This window comes from Nansenia antarctica (genome assembly GCF_963989245.1).
Source record: "Nansenia antarctica genome assembly, chromosome: 6".
Lineage (NCBI taxonomy): Eukaryota > Metazoa > Chordata > Actinopteri > Argentiniformes > Microstomatidae > Nansenia > Nansenia antarctica.
The window spans coordinates 66,719,251-66,735,877 of record NC_137676.1 but is presented as its reverse complement, the minus strand read 5'-3'; the positions used below and the strand labels follow the sequence as shown (position 1 = coordinate 66,735,877).

Genomic DNA, 16,627 nt, shown 5'->3' with positions numbered 1-16,627 from the left:
TTGTGGAGTGAAGAGGCGACATAAAAGGTACATATTATATTTCTTATTTATGTCTGCAGATAACATGTGCTGTATTTCAAACCGAAGGGCTCATTCTTCGCCCTACACCCTATGAAGGGTTCGTAGAAGCTTGTGCAGTGGAGGGATTCTTTATTGGGAATTAGCCGTTGGATCGTATTCAGACATAACGTAGGCTGGTTCTGTCAAGATATTTGTTGGCATTATGAGGAGGACAGGTGACTTCCTTAAACCTGTGAGAGGGAAGTCACTTCCCCTTGATGTTCAACCACAATGGTCATCTGACCAACTGTTGGATGCTGCTTTAAAGAAGCTGAAAGATTTTAACCAGGACATGAAAGATGTTTCCTATGTCTTGCTGTACCCCGATGGTCAGGAAGTTTGAAACATTCCAGGAACAGACACCGCGTTCCCAGTGGAGAAATACAAGGAGGCCATTGGAAAGGCCTACCAAAGAATAACACTGTACATTTGCCCTGGTGAACAATTCACAAACAGTTGTAAGTGCAAGTTTCCACCTTGTTTTAAGCTCCACTCTGTAAAACTGAGGCAATGAGTGAAATTCATCTTTATACCCACATCAATTATGCCAATTATTCTTTTTCAAAGGTTACAGTGGACAGTCTTCAAGTGAAGATGATGACGGTGTGGTTCAAATGGTTAATTTGGCATCTGGAGACAGTCCACTTTCAGACACCGTGGTCAGTTTGCATCATGGCATTTCTCCTTAAATGAAGTGAATTGACAATATTTTGATAATATTTTAATTTGATCTAATCTGTCATCTGTGTGTTGTACGCAGGTGTGGGACGGTCCAAATGAAGTGAGCACTCCAAATGAAGTGAGCACTCCAAGAATGGAGAACATTTTGCAAGGGTAAAACACAGCACAGTCAACATGAACTTTTCTTGCACAAGCAGCACAATACAGTACAGCAGTTTAAATTGTTGTTTTTTTCCAGACCTGCCAGACGCTTACAGACAGCATCTCATCAAGTAAGAAAATCCATATCCTCTAGTGTTGAATGTGTGAACCTGAAATTATGAAATGCCTGTAAATAATTTCATTAATTCACCAAGCCAAACTACATGTAATGTGTGCTGTTTTAGTTACTAAGCCAATAACACTGTCATTAAATTAACTGCTAATTTTTGGGGTAAAACTAGGATGGAGGACAAACCGCAGTCCAGGAACAAGACAAATGTGCCCGGGGTCAGAACAACTTCTACAGGTAAGCTGTGTTGACAGATGCAACCTTTACACATTTGCTAGTTTACTCAGAATTGTGTGGATTTTCAATGTATTTCTTGCATCTTTGTAAAATGTTTACGGGCAGTGTGCACCAATATGCCAAATGTGCTGGTATTGTATGTTTTAAACCTAATGTTTTTCAAAGAAACCAGACGAGGATTGACATCTGAATTTAAGCCGTAGGTATTTTTATTTTTCAGCTCAGTGAAGCAGGGTGCACAAGGCGACAGGAAGAAACCTGTGTACTCGGATTCTGGAGAGACTATCTTCTTGACACAGAAGGTTTATTTTAATTATCTCATCATAAACACACTCCCTACCCTGCAGAAGACCTGAACAGTCCCCAGATCTTTTAATTATGTCATCTTGATATCATCTTCTATTGCTGGCAGTTCCATTGAAATATTATATTTTACAACTAAACTAAATCTACTTTTTTCAGAGAAACAAACAGGAATCTTCCTCCAGGACATCCTCATGTTCGCCACAGGACTCGACGCACTGCCTCCCTCTGGGATCCAGCCACCACCCAAACTGCTTTTTCTGCAGACATCACGCTTCCCAATGAGCAGAACCTGCGCCAACACAATAGAGATACCGATGGCCATGAATTACAATGAGTTTCAGAACAACATGGACTTTGGGATACAAAATTCCCCAGGGTTTGGACTACAGTAAACTAAACTGGCTTAACTAGATTTCAGTAGTTAAAGGGTTAACTTTGTTCTTTGAAATGTGTACTCACATATCATGACATATCAGCCATGTTCTTCAGTCTGATATAGTTCTGTACACCAGACTGCCAGGTCAAGGCCTGCATCAGACCAAGCCTTCTCTGCAGGTTCTCAAAGTGTCCCTGGAGATGCTGATCTCCACATGGACTGTAGGTAGACTCCGAAACAAACTGGCCTAGTTCGTGTGGTGGGACTTTGAACCCACAGTCAGTTCTGCCAAACCTGTGGGTAACAGTTAACTGGCACACTAACTGTACTGTTTTCATTCAAACATTTTGTTATAAATGTATCATTGTATCAAATAATAATTTTTTAGAGAAAAGTATTTCAATTGAAAGCTACTCAACAGGCAACTACAGTTGATTGCATTTTAGACAATTAGAAGTACATGTGAATTGTGAATGTAGAAGTACAAGAATGAAAAAATAATTGTAATTGATAGAACCAAACCTGTGAGGCAGGTTGTACATGACATCTGGTTTCCCAGATGGACAACGAGACTGGTGAACAGGTCTGATGGTGTGTGTTCCACTTTTCCCTGCATTCATCAAGGTCCCGCTGTAGCACACCCATGAACACAAACCGCACTAGGCATGTGTGCTCATGACTGCCACTGAACAAATCTCTCTCCCTCAGGTCATTCATGAGGTCCATCCAGAATTGAGATCTGAAAAAACACTCAAATTAGAGATGTAGTTTGTTGTAGGTGATGCATTTCCATGTAATGGATTTAGAATTAGCATAATGATCATCAAACAACAGAAAACCTGCAGTGCCACAAAAGGTATTTACTAAATAGAAGGGGTCCCTCTGTGTTTTAAGGTGTTTCTGATCAGTTCAGTGGAATGGAAATCAATGCTCCAACAACTAGATGTACCACCAAGTAATCAGAACGAATGAAATTCCATGGGTATTTTAAGATATACTGTGTTCCCTACTAGGGGTGTAAGAAATATTTTAAAAGTTGAGGACACCTCTGTTTGCGGAAGTATGACCACCAGCTTTCGATTCGTTGGTTTGCTGTTGAGGAGCCATGCATATGACTGGCAGCCCCAGCAAAGTCATCGGTGTGTGAAGATCTTAAGGCACACTGGATTGCCGCCATTGTGCCGTTTTCAGTGCCACAGTCCGTGCGAAGCCGCATTAGTATGACCCCACATTCTGAGACATAATGTAGGTAGTATTGAGCAATGACCCCAGGGTCATTGTTGCTTGCTCCACACACCAACCACAGCACTTTGCGGGAGTAGCCATCTATACAGCCACTAATGGCCAAACCTGGTTTTAATTTATCATAGCCATCCACATGCCAGACATGGTTTGGTCCATAGGAGCTGTAAACTCTCCTTACAAATCTTCGTCTTGCACGAAGTTGAACTCCTGACGGATCAAGCTCTCTCATCAAAGCCATGACTTTATCCCTACTCACTGTCAGAGAGTACTTCTGACGCAATGTCTGCCACATCGAACGGTAACCATAATGCTGGCCTGGTCCCTTCAGCTCTTCTTGTATGGCAGAACATACAGTAGCAACAGGAGAGTAATTTGTTTGCCTGCACAAAGAGAAACTTCTCAATTTGCTCTTCAGAGAGCGAAGGCTCAATTTAACATTGTGAGTCGTTGCCAGGAAATCCAACATTTCATCGTAGCTGTAGCCATCATGGAAGTACTTTCGAATCAGATCCTCTTCTGTGGGGCTGTCTGATGCTGAGCCTGATAAACAAAAAGAAAGAAAAATATAATAAAGACAAAATTTTCTGCTAGGACAAGCTGCAGCACATCATCTGATCTGCCTTCTCTTCAGGACTTAACTTATACACCTTGAGTACCAGGTGAAGTGCAGGAAAGATTATGGCAGACCCCTCTGACCCTGAACACCATTTGTTTGAACCCCTTCCCTGCTAGTAAGAGGTTGAGGTCTATCAAGACCAAAAGTTCAGGCCATAAGACCTGTTTCTACCCATGGCAGGGGGACTCAAAAACACTCCCTATACCCAACTGTTTAATCATATGCATCGAGAAATGTATACAATTATTATATAACTTACATTTCTAATAAATTAGTCTACAATCTAATCATGACCTCAATCTTACATTCAGGAAAGTAGGCTTCCATACTGAAAACTATTGCATTAGTATTCCCAAAGGTGTGTTGTACCCCATATTCTGCAAACAAACTCAAATACAATCATCATGTCTACTCACTGTTGCCTTCAGGTGCTGCCAAAAACTGTACATTTTTGCCACATGAGCCACAGAAGATCCCCAGATCTTGGCCACAGAAAGGACAAAACATGGCAGCCTGGAAGACAGGCATTGATATGGTTTATTATTTAATATTAACACAATTATAGTATTAACATTAATACTAACACAATTATAGTATGGAACCCCAGCCAGGCTGATAACCCTCCGTCGCGGGAGGGGAGAGTGCCTCAGTCGGCTGTGAATTAAGGACAAAACATGGCAGCCTGGAAGACAGGCATTGATATGGTTTATTATTTAATATTAACACAATTATAGTATTAACATTAATACTAACACAATTATAGTATGGAACCCCAGCCAGGCTGAAGAATCCCTCCACTGCACAAGCTTCTACGAACCCTTCATAGGGTATAGGGCATAGAATGAACCCTTCGGTTTGAAATACAGCACATGTTATCTGCAGACATAAATAAGAAATATAATATGTACCTTTTATGTCGCCTCTTCACTCCACAACCTCTTCAGAACTGCTTTTCGGAACTTCAAAAACACGTCTCCGGTCCGTTCCACTTATCGTTCCCCCCCAGAACACTTCCGTTGTGAGAACACTTCCGTTGTGTTGTGAACTGAATTGCAGCGTTTTCTACACTTCCGTTGTGTTGTGAGCTATATGCAGCGCGTTTCTCTATATGCAGCGCGTTTCTCTATATGCAGCGCGTTTCCGGTATTTGCAGCGCGTTTCTCTATATGCAGCGCGTTTCCGGTATTTGCAGCGCGTTTGCCCTTGTCGGCCACCGTAGAACTGGGTAGTTTGAACCAACACAACAGTAGTTTCAGTGAATCACTTATCCTGCATCGGGACTATAGCTAATAAAACCTCCATATTAGGATACATGTTTCGTATTTGTACATATTGACATTCATAACGCAACCAAATACTCTATGCTTCGCAGACTTGTTAAGACTGGGAGGAATTTTAGTTGCCAGAGACTATTTGTGCATATAACGAAGCTACCACTGGGGGGCGCTATATGCATTCAGCACCGGTTGTATTCAACAGTCTACAAACGTTTGCTATAATGAAGCTAAGCTAAGTTGGAATGCTACAGTTTGTTACCTGAAGCGTGAGTTGCATTCACTCGTGATTAATACCAAGTTATGCTGTATTTGGTCAATTATCAGCCAATTAAGTTGTAATGTAAGCAGGGGCGGATTTAGGATCGTAGGAGATCCGGGGCTTAGCCCAGAGGGAGAATATAATGTGCGCGCGGAGCGCGGCGGAAAATTTTGCCTTCAACCTTCAACTTACCACCACCTTAAAGCAGACAAAAGGCACTGGAGAACACATATACATTCACACCCTTTAATGAAGCAAACTAATTGTGGTGGTTCTGGGCACAGAGGGAGGTCAGCACACGTAGCTCCCAGTGGTGTAGTCTACGTGATACGCAGGACTACGCCGTATACCCACTAGGAAAGGCCAAGGATTTGCGTATATCCACTAGAAAATGCGCGAGGATACGTAACGGCGTTTTGTGACAGAACTTTCACTTTCATTCATAAAATTCACCCCGTAGACCTGTGTTACGAAGCACTTACTTCGAACTTTCTGACATGTTTGTTATCACATAACCAGTCGTTCAGAATGCTAGTCTCAGTATTTCCCCTACAGAGCCTTGGGGTGGGCGGGCCGCGAATTTGCGAAACCTAGGATGGTAGGGGGAGGCAGGGCAATACCGCTACCTGATTGGTTGGCGAAGCACTCCCTCATTTCGCCAGCCAGCTGGACTGAAAAAATCAGGTGTAGTGCTGAGGCACAAATATGTACATTTCAAGCCTGCAAACTGCGACACTTTAAATAAATGTGCAATAACACTATTGTGCAATATGACAACCCTAGTCGTCTATCTGTACAGTATAGTATAGTGGATAGTGTACATAGCCTTTATTTATGTAAACCAGCTCCTTCCCTTCTTGTGATTTTTTTAAAAGTGTTTTTTCCCCTTTCCTAACACCAGGGGAGCCACCCCTCCTAAATTTCGTTGTTTGGTACCTGTACTGTAGCAATGACAATAAAGACGATTCATTCATTCATTCATTAATTCATTAATTCATTCATTCATTCAAGTGTCTGATTATAGTTTCATGGTGTGAATAATAGTGTCAAAGAACTAGCAAGCTAGCTAGCTAGCTCAGAGGTGATTAGATGAGCTAGTCTGCTGCACACATGCCAGCTAAAGAGCTAACTGGAGGCACTTTATTATTTTACTTAAAGTAGATATACAATCTTTCTTATTCTGCTAGAATTGGGCTTTATGGTAATACCATAATGGCATATTTACAGTACATGGACAGTGGATTGAAGCATTGGAACAAACCCTCACTCATTGGAAATGTCTGTTTTTTGTAGTTGGACATACGATTTTCTTACAGGTGAGAGAGTAATTAAAGACAGTATCTGACTCTATTGCCCACAGCAACCCAATATTCAATTAGAATGATGTTATGATTTTATATGAATTCAATGTATACCTCTTATTAAATTATAAATACTCTGGTTGTTATATTTGCCTTTTGGGTGACAGCAAAAGAGGGAGAGAGGAGGATAGAGAGGGAGAGAAGGAGAGAGAGCAGGATGGTGTCGGCACACCAGAGAGAGAGAGAGCAAGAACCAGGTGAGAAAGTGGACATGTAGTCAAGACCACGTAAGTAGCCTTGAGAACCGATGGTTCTCGAGCCTAACGGCCCTTAGGGGGCAGGAGCCTATCTCCTGTTTCTGTAGCGTGAGGCAGCTTGATGTACAAGTACAGTCCATGCCACCCCCCCCCCCCAAGGCAGCAAACACTGGTGTAGATGCATACTGTATGCATAAGTGAGTGTGGTGGTGCGTATGGGGTGTCGCTACGGGACAGGTGTCGCTCTGACTGGGAGGGCAAAATCACAGTATACCCACTAGAAAAAACTAGACTACACCACTGGTAGCTCCCCCTGTCAGTCACCATCATTTATATTTGTATAGAATTACATAATTGATGGGCTGAGGCTAGTTATGTTACAGTATGTATCAATTCAATTCAATTCAATGATACTTTATTTATCCCCGTGGGGAAATTCATTCTGCCACGCCACTCCACTAAAAACAACACATAACAACACAACATAAAGGACAGACAACAACACTGAGCCAGCCATATACGGTATATAAAAAAACAGCGAGATCACGATAAAAAAGTGGATAAAAGAGATGGCTATAGTTATTATATCAGGGCAGTCTCTGTGCTCACCACTTATATTGTATTTAGAGTCTTGTCCTGTGTTATATGACGATATATTACATGTATTGTTGGCCTGTGTATAGTACTGTGAAATCAAATCCCCCCTGGGACATTAAACAAACTTAGTTAGTTAGCGTTACATCTTAGGATAGATTTGAGTCATGTTCTGTATACATACATACTACCATAAGGGCATACTTAATGTGGTTACTCCATGTTTACTAGCTGTAACATTAACGTTACATCATTCTTTTTCACTTGTTACTCAGTCAACCAGAGTACAGATATCAAAGACTATCAGCCTGTTATTCACTTTATTTGTATAAGTATTATCCTTTGTTTGATTTCTTACCATGTACCGTAACAGTACCTTGCTATGTTTCATTTTCATTATAACATAACGTTATGTTATGATAGCCAGCTAGCATTAGCAAACCGGAAAAGTAGTGTCAGTGAGTCAGTCACCTTTCTAATAAGATTCACAAACCTGAAACATCATCTATGTCATTACTGCTGGTGATGTCATTGTTGTCAGCTGCTGATACTGCTGCTGCAACAAGGCGCTTGTTTTGTTGAAACAACTTTGGGATATCCATCCTTACAATTTTGCAAGTCAGGCGAGTAGGGTCCATCTGCGCGCAACAAATCCAACACCCGGAAATGTGTTATGCAAATATGCAGGCGCGGTATGATGACGTATGGTACATCACATTTCCGGGTGATGGATTTGATGCACGCAGCGCAGATGGATACACTAGGAGTAAACCATGAATCGCCTTACTACGGCCTTACTACGGTGAAAACTACGGAAAAAAACTAATATGTAGAGTACAGTCCTATCAATTGTTCGAAAAGGAGTAGGAAGAAGCCTGTCCTACCCCTGTTTATACTTAACAATTATGCTTACATTATATAATCCAATTAATGAATACATATATTTCAGTATCATCCGTTCTAATACTTTTTCATTAAAAATAATTTAAACCTTTTTTTAAATAGAGCAATAGAGCAATATTTCTGCTTTCCTTCATATTTTCTTCATATTTTTGACATTAGGAACAAGTTATTAGTGTGATCACGATATCCGACCTCATGTACAATCTGTACTGCAGTAAAAATGTGGAACGCCCTTCCTATAATCTTAAAGGAGTGCAAAACACTGCCCACCTTCAAAACCACTCTCAAAAAACATTTACAGGAGGCTGCAATCCGTAACTGGACCCTCTAAATCAAAAATCAGATTAAAAGACCCGAACTACCCACTGTACATACTTTGTGTTTTGTCCCCCGCCCCCACCTGTGGTGTATGTCCCCACCTGCCCTACCCGCTGTACATACCTGATGTTTTGTTGTATTGTTCTTCCCATGATGGATGTATTTTTATCTTGTAGATAGTAATAGTTATTTGTCTGTATTATCTTGTAGATAGTACTAGTTTGTTTTGTCGGTCTTACATGTAACGATGAATTGAGAATCAAGGACCCCAATTGAAATAAGCCAGTGGCTTTCTTGGGTTTTTATCCTGTTAGTTGACCTTGTATGTAATATGTACTTTCATGTACCTACTTCTGCAAATCTTCTAATAAAGTTTTCAATCAATCAATCAAAATCCTCATAGCTTTTTTCTGTAGTGTAATCAATGGGTTTAAAGTGCTTTTATATTCATTTCCCCATATCTCCACACAGTAACTCAAATAGGGTAAGACAAGACAACAATATAGAGTATACAACATCCTCTGTTCCAGAATATGTTTTGCCCTGCACAATACTGCAATACTCCTTGATACTTTGGATCTAACGTATCTTATATGAGATTTCCAACAGAATTTACTGGGCTTAAAGTGCAGACTCTCAGCTTTAGGTTAAGGGTATTCACATCCAAATTGAAGGAAGGGTTTATGAATTATAGCTCTTATGTATAATAACCAAAAGTAATTAGACAATTGACTCAAAAGCTGTTTCATGGGCCAGTGTGGGCTATTTATTCCTTCATTATTTCTTTATCAATTAAGCAGGTAAAAGGTCTGAGTTGATTCCAAGTGTGGCATTTGCATTTGGAGGCTGTTGCTGTATACGCACAACATGCAGTCAACAGAGCTCTCAATGCAACTGAAACAGGCCATCCGTAGGCTGTAAAATGCACTTCAATTACATCTGGATTGTTTCATTTCAAATCCTTTGTGGTGGCATACAGAGACAAAATTATGGAAATTGTGTCACTGTCCAAATACTTCCAGACCTAACTGTATATAAATAAAAGAATGTCAATGACCCCAGGTGTGGGACTTTATTAGGTCAAACAGGTTTGAGGGGTCAGGCAAAGGACTTGGTGGAGTCAGGCAAGGGTCAGGCGATCATCGTTGTAATCCATGGAGCAGGGCAGGAACCGTGGTGCAAGGTGCTGGGCTGGAGGTGTCCATGGTGCTGAGTGCACACTGATGAGCTAAATAAAACATTCTATTTCTGATGTCAACAGCACTAGGGCTCCTTCACAAAACATCTGCATCTCACAAGATACGACTCAATGTGCTTCAATCAAGACATCATTGCTGATTGCACTTTAGCCCAAGTGCTCTTTCAACATTGTCTCTATGGTCTTTCAGCTTCCTTTTCTTCTCACATTTTCGACCATATAATGGTGAGACAGCTGCTTCTCACTGTTGAGACAAAATGTTATAAAGAAGTGATTAATAATTAATTTAAGAAACTCACATTCATCAGTGGTTGCAAACTGTCATGGAATTTGTATTAGCACTCTCCTCATGTTTCCAAAATGCATTGCAAATGCAATGCACTAACAAGTCATTGGTCACTCTTCGTTGGTGTTGGACTTGTTGAGCCCTTTCCTAAAATAATAATACAGTGCTTAACCATGTTACAATGAAAAGGTGCAGTTAAGTACTGAATGAGTCACTTTCTTTCCTTGATCATTCTACCTCAAGTGTCCTGATAGAAAGTGTGGTTTCACTTTCCAGGCTTCTGACATCTTTGTCCCTGGTAACAGGATACACACATAAGCATGACTATGTGTACAGCTGTGAATGGTGGATAGTATGTTTGTATGCAATAAACTTCATTCACACTAACCAATTCTTTAGGAGGAAAGCTGTAAGGCCTCTTGAAGTATGTGTGGTCCTCGTCAGTGTCCAGTGGCATCTGTACAGAGTCCACCATTATTGCCAGTATGTTTTACATGAAAGGGTTAACTACTTCAAAAAGAGATCCAGGCTGGATTCAGAATGACACAGTACCACTAAACATATTGCATGTGCCATAAAGTTGCATGGAGTATGTGTTTTAGGAGCAGTAGCCCATTCAGAAACAGGCACACGGTCATAGATACTTAGTGAGAGATGCACTGACCATGGTGTTGCTTGCATGACTCCTTTTAACACTTGAATAGGTCCTGAATACAGGTGGGACACTGTCGTGAAGGGTCGCTCTGCCTTCCTCACTAAAGTGAGCAAACTTCCTTCCATATCTGAAATTAACACACATTATCTTCACCGGAAGGTTGAATTGTAGGGCCAGGTGTTACCCCAAAGTCCTCTTGATAATAAATGTACAAATACAATTATTATTTTTGTAGCACTGCAGCATACCCTTCCAGCCCAATGTTTTCCACCAGGACAATACACCACCACCTTCTCAGGAGAGACATGTCATCCTAAAGAAAGAGCAGTTACTCAATTTGCATTCAAAGTCTTATAGCATATTGATATAATGGGTTCTTGTTTTCTTAATACTTACAATGCTGAAGTCAAAGGTAGCCTCCATGGCGAAATACCAGGCATACTGTAATGAGAAAAGACACAAAGACAAGATTACCATGTGACAGCTTATAACTCAGTGAGAAGGTAGTCACACACATCCAATGAAATGTACATGGCTGATAACTCCATAGGAAAGTGATATGAGAGGTCTGCACACATGAATGTTCCTTAATACCTTTTATTGCACACCTTTTTATTTGCAAATGCACAAACTGAATGTTGGTCAGGTCTAAGTGGTGGTCAGTCATTGTTACATACATTTACACATTTTTTTGATGGTTTTAAGGAACAATCAAGTGTGCCATATCACTTGGTGGCATTACCATAACTCACCATTATCATGAAGACACCACAGTCATTGCCACTGGTCTGCCAGAAAAGTTAGTTAGAGAATAGTAGGTAATTATGACTATAGCTATAATATGATAGTAACATTCAAACAATACCTCCAAATCCAGACCAGTCTTCTCTGTCCAGGATCCCGCAACAATTTTCTCAGCAACACCCCTGGGCAACCAAGAATAAAACTAAGTCAAACAAAGAAGTACACACCTCCTACAGGAGAGAAAAAAGGAACAACATTCGTACCACTGCTGCTTCAGAACCACTTCACACCATGCAAGTCGGTCGATCATGCTTATTTGCAAAAGTTCAATGAGGAGGATTTCTCTGTATCTCTCTTTCCTTGTATTGGAAATGTGTCTATTTAAGTCCACTCCAGCTTTCGGGAAGCCAATCCTTTCTGAATGTTGGACAAACAATCAGTACATAATGCATGCATTGCCACAATGCCTCCTGATTGAACACAAGTCTTTAGAAATGGCAGTAACATTAGACAGGTCAGGGGACCGCCAGGACACACATCATAGGCAGGTCAGGGGACCGCCAGGACAAACATCATAGGCAGGTCAACGTGACCGCCAGGACACACATCATAGGCAGGTCAGGGGACCGCCAGGACAAACATCATAGGCAGGTCAGGGGACCGCCAGGACAAAGTTCATAGGCAGGTCAGGGGAACGTGACCGCCAGGCAGGTCAGGGGAACGTGACTGCCAGAGCAAAAAATATTTGGGGCAACCTTAATAGTGTTCTGTAGGCTTCAGAGGTGAATCCCCTTGGAGTTTTGAAATACTGCGAATCTAGAAAGAAAATTTCTTTCTGGTGTGGCCTCATTACCTACAGGGAATAACGCATTCTGGACAATAAGCAAAAAGGACACTTTGGGGGTAATACAATAGACACAAACTCACAAGCAAATGGCATATGAAGGTTAAAGCTGAGAAATGCTCAACTACATTGTATGTCTTTATAATCTACTACTGTGGATGTCATATGTTGCATATAAAGTTATGCTCTGTATATATATATATGGGTATAGTACACTTACACACAGGACAAAGTGGCCTGGAACCCACAGTGGAAGGATAAGGGCATCCTTCTGATCAGCATGTTCCTGTTCAAAACCATGTACTGCATTTATCATTTTTATCCAACACTTAACTGGGGTGTGCATGATTATGAATTACATGATAATTTGATGAAGTCCTTTCTCAGACATGTAGTGTTTTTTTTTGGCTTAGTTTTAGGTATTTAGGACCAACACAGCTAATGTGCTGATGTCCCATGAAGGGCATGCCAATTGTAATGCTGGATACAATGTTGTCTACATAGCTGTTTATCTTATTCAAATACCGGCTCAATCATTTGACTTACTGGGAAATGGCTCATGGGATCACAGTTGTGGGAATGGACCCACGTTGAGGTTACATGAAGGTCAGCAATGAAAACCGCCTTTCCCTGTAGAATTCAAGTGCATCTAAAATTAGTCAATGCTAGAAAATGGTACGTAAAACATATGGCTGAGTTCCAGCTATCTATTAAAATCACAACAAGGCATATAAGCCACAACATTACCTTTTCATCCAGGCACTTCAACAATCAACTATCCTTAGTATAAACATTTCCTGCATAAATGATTTGAAAAAAACATACCTTCATAGTAGCCATTTGGTCAATCAGCCTGAGGCAAGCGTTTCCTACCTGGTTTCCTACCTACCTACACATGCAACAACCTAAATAATAAATACATATATGAAAACTATAACATGTTCATTAATAATATTTCGAAATTCTCACCTGAGCTGCATTTGCCATTGTACTTGTAATTCTTCTTCTTCGTCGTCTGTATTGTATTGTAGCGAACGGAGATTGGTAGTCCTCTGTATCGAATTGTAGCGAACTATCTTCAAAATCTCGCGGATTCTCGCGGTTTCTTTTACCGACGCGCTTACGATGACGTGGTCCAACACATTTCCGGGTGTTGGATTTGTTGCGCGCAGATGGATACTATAGAGTCAGGCACTGATTGAGATCACTTCTTCTTCAGGGCAGGGTAGGCTACCCAGTACGCAGGCTAATGTCGCGCAGCTGCTGCCTCTCTGTTGGACTCCGGTACTGCACGTTACTCACGAGATTTTTTTTTTTTTTTTTTTTTTTTTTTTTTAAGTAAAACATTCGGGGCTTTTCAGAAAACATCCGGGGCTTGAGCCCCAGTAGCCACCCCCTAGCGCCGCCCCTGCATGTAAGTATGATTTGTAATGTGTTCGCTTGGTGTACTTTCGACATTACCTACATTGTTCCCCAGAGCCGGTTGTTCAGTTGAACTGACATTCGAGGGTGGGGGTGGGCCTGAGGAGACTGTTGTAAAGGGCGTGTAGACAACTGTTTAAAGTCACTGATGCTACGTTGTGGTGCAGTTGTCAATTAGCCTATGTTTGAAGTTGTATCCTGTTAGGATTGTTATTCATTTCAGAAGCGCGACACTCCTGGGGGAAAAAACATTTTCCAGATTAACCTCATGACGTTTCAGTCTTACGACCTTCATCTGACCATTCTTGTTTGTTTATGTTTCTACTTTTCTTGCAATGTATACATTATTAACATTTTAAACACCTTTAGATTTGTCTCGGGTGTGAGCACATACATGAAACATGTTTACTCTGACTTTACAATTGGTTTACAATTGACTAATAGGTGCCGATTGCCACCTATTAGTAAATGTTCTTAATACCTAGCAGCTGAGAATGTGATTTATAATTGAGAATCACCTGCATGTTCCCATTCAAAGGTTGCAGTTGCTGGCTAAGACATGGATGGAAATGATCTTAGGTTTATTAAAGTGCATTTTACATTGTCACATTACATGTTAACTCAAACTCACATGGACCCACCAATGAAAGGTTTTGTATTTGGGTTTACTTGGGTTTTGTGTGTTTCCCTGGCCTCTGCTCTCATTTGTTTCCACCTGCTGTGTGTCTGCAGCATGAGTGAGGACGGAGATGAGCTGCTGTGCATCGACACAGACTCCGATGTAGCAGAGCAGAGGGAGAGCTGTAAGGTGAAACTGAAATGGACACACGAGGAGGTGAGTGACTGAGACTGCTCAGCGTAGATGCTAAGTGGAATCCTTGGGACGATCATACCCTTAACCATGATCTTATCTTAATAATAATACTATTAATAATAATAATACATTAGACATATATAGCGCTTTTCGAGACATTCAAAGACGCTTTACAAACTGAAAAGATTGAGTAGTAATAAAATAAAATAAAAAAATAAAAATAAAAAATATAATTAAGGTAGTGCTGGGGTGCACAAAAATGGTATCACAAATATATAAATGTCTACAAGTACACATGTCAGGGAATACTTTGGATATTACGGAAAAATGGGAGTTGGAGATCAATGTTATTATTGAAGATGAAATGTGGGAGGACATAAAATAGGTGGACATAAAATAACAAATAGCTCCTTATCTCTCTATGGTACGCATTATGAAGCCAGTTGGGAACATTTTTTTGGAGTGTTTTTTTTGTCATAGAATAGACCAAATAAACATAATCTAAAGACATTTTCAATAAATATTTTTTGGGGGGTACTTTTTGCCTTGAAGCAACACTGTACCATAATGGTCAGTCAAAGTCAGCTTTATTGTCAATCCAATATATGTACAGACATACAGAGGGCTGAAATTGCGTTTCCCTCTCATCCACGGTGCATAGCAAACAAAAACAATAAATAACAATATAATACGACAAGATTAAAAATAACTATAGTATATACAACAAATACTAGATAAAAGATTTGAAATGTGCGGTACAATGTACAGGGGTGGAATACAATATGAACAATGACAATAGTGCAATAGCGGTAATTGGCTCAGTATAATAGAGTAAAGTGGCTTAAGTACGTAAATGTAAGTAATGGTAAGTAATGGCATGGAGAGTGCCCCTAAGAGGTGCCCCCGAGAGGCGCGCCTGCCCCCTGAGAGGCGCGCCTGACCAGTGTCATGGTGAATCCATAATGGTACAGTGTTGCCTCAAGGCAACATTTGCAACTTACCATAATTTTAACAAGTTTCCATTACTTAATTAGCAAATAAAGTAAATTAAACTATTAGAAAGTAAGCTTTACTCATCTATTATTATGAATTATTATTTTTCCAGATTGAAAAAGGCCAGGAAAATAGGTTTTCAGACGATGTTTGTGGAGAGAAATGGCTATGCTGATCCTTGTGGGACAGTCTGCAAAAAAGGGATTCAGCATGGCCTACTCATAGGGCTTACACACCGGCAGTTCCGAACGCCGGTTCGCGTTCGCGGTCGGAAACCTCCGAACGTTGGCGCTGTCTGGCGAACGATACACTGGTATGAACGCGGGCTCGTTCGCCAGACAGCGCCAACGTTCGGAGGTTTCCGACCGCGAACGCGAACCGGCGTTCGGAACTGCCGGTGTGAAAGAGCCCAGAGAGACATGTGACAAATTCAAACACTGCTTTTGGTTCCTTATGGCCCTGCCTCTTTTTTTAAGTATTGCATCATAACTGGGGATGCATTGTGTGAATGTAAAAAGCCAAGAATGGGTATGTTGCCTAGAGGCAACAAGGTACCATAGATTAAGGAAAGAATTTAATTGGAAATTAAAAATGAGATATTTTAGGACTCCTTTTATCATATAAAAATATAACAGAACGACAACGAATTTGTGTTGGAGGGGGATTGTAAACAGATTGAAGATCACACACACATATTTTGGGACTGCCCGAAATTGAGGTTGTACTGGGAAGGAATTTGTGCAGAGATATTTGCCATCTTGAATGTTAATGTACCATTAGAACCACAATATTATATTTTAGGAGTGATCCCGGATGGGGCTATGGATAAGAAGCTTTATTTACTACATGTTCTTCTCTTGGTGGCAAGAAAGATGGTGAGCGTGTCTTGGCTTAAACCATTACCACCCACCCTATATCAGTGGCGAGACAGGCTGCTGATGGTGTACACAATGGAAAAAATAACAGGGAG

The 16,627-nt window shown here is 40.8% G+C and overlaps 2 long non-coding RNA genes across 3 annotated transcripts; both read right to left on the bottom strand.

Annotated features, from left to right (window-relative positions):
• Nucleotides 1–9,519: 9,519 nt before the first annotated feature.
• Nucleotides 9,520–11,704, bottom strand: LOC308159775. Of its 2 annotated transcripts, XR_013937487.1 has the most exons (4): nt 11,593–11,625; nt 10,850–11,281; nt 10,574–10,642; nt 9,520–10,143 (listed from the first exon to the last, which is right to left on the bottom strand). It is a non-coding gene; the product is annotated as an uncharacterized lncRNA (long non-coding RNA). The 2 variants fall into 2 exon arrangements; XR_013937486.1 differs by having other exon boundaries at nt 10,850–11,704.
• A 15-nt stretch (nt 11,705–11,719) lies between these two features.
• Nucleotides 11,720–13,481, bottom strand: LOC308159777. Its single transcript, XR_013937488.1, has 3 exons — nt 13,398–13,481; nt 12,975–13,058; nt 11,720–11,766 (listed from the first exon to the last, which is right to left on the bottom strand). It is a non-coding gene; the product is annotated as an uncharacterized lncRNA (long non-coding RNA).
• Nucleotides 13,482–16,627: the final 3,146 nt, after the last annotated feature.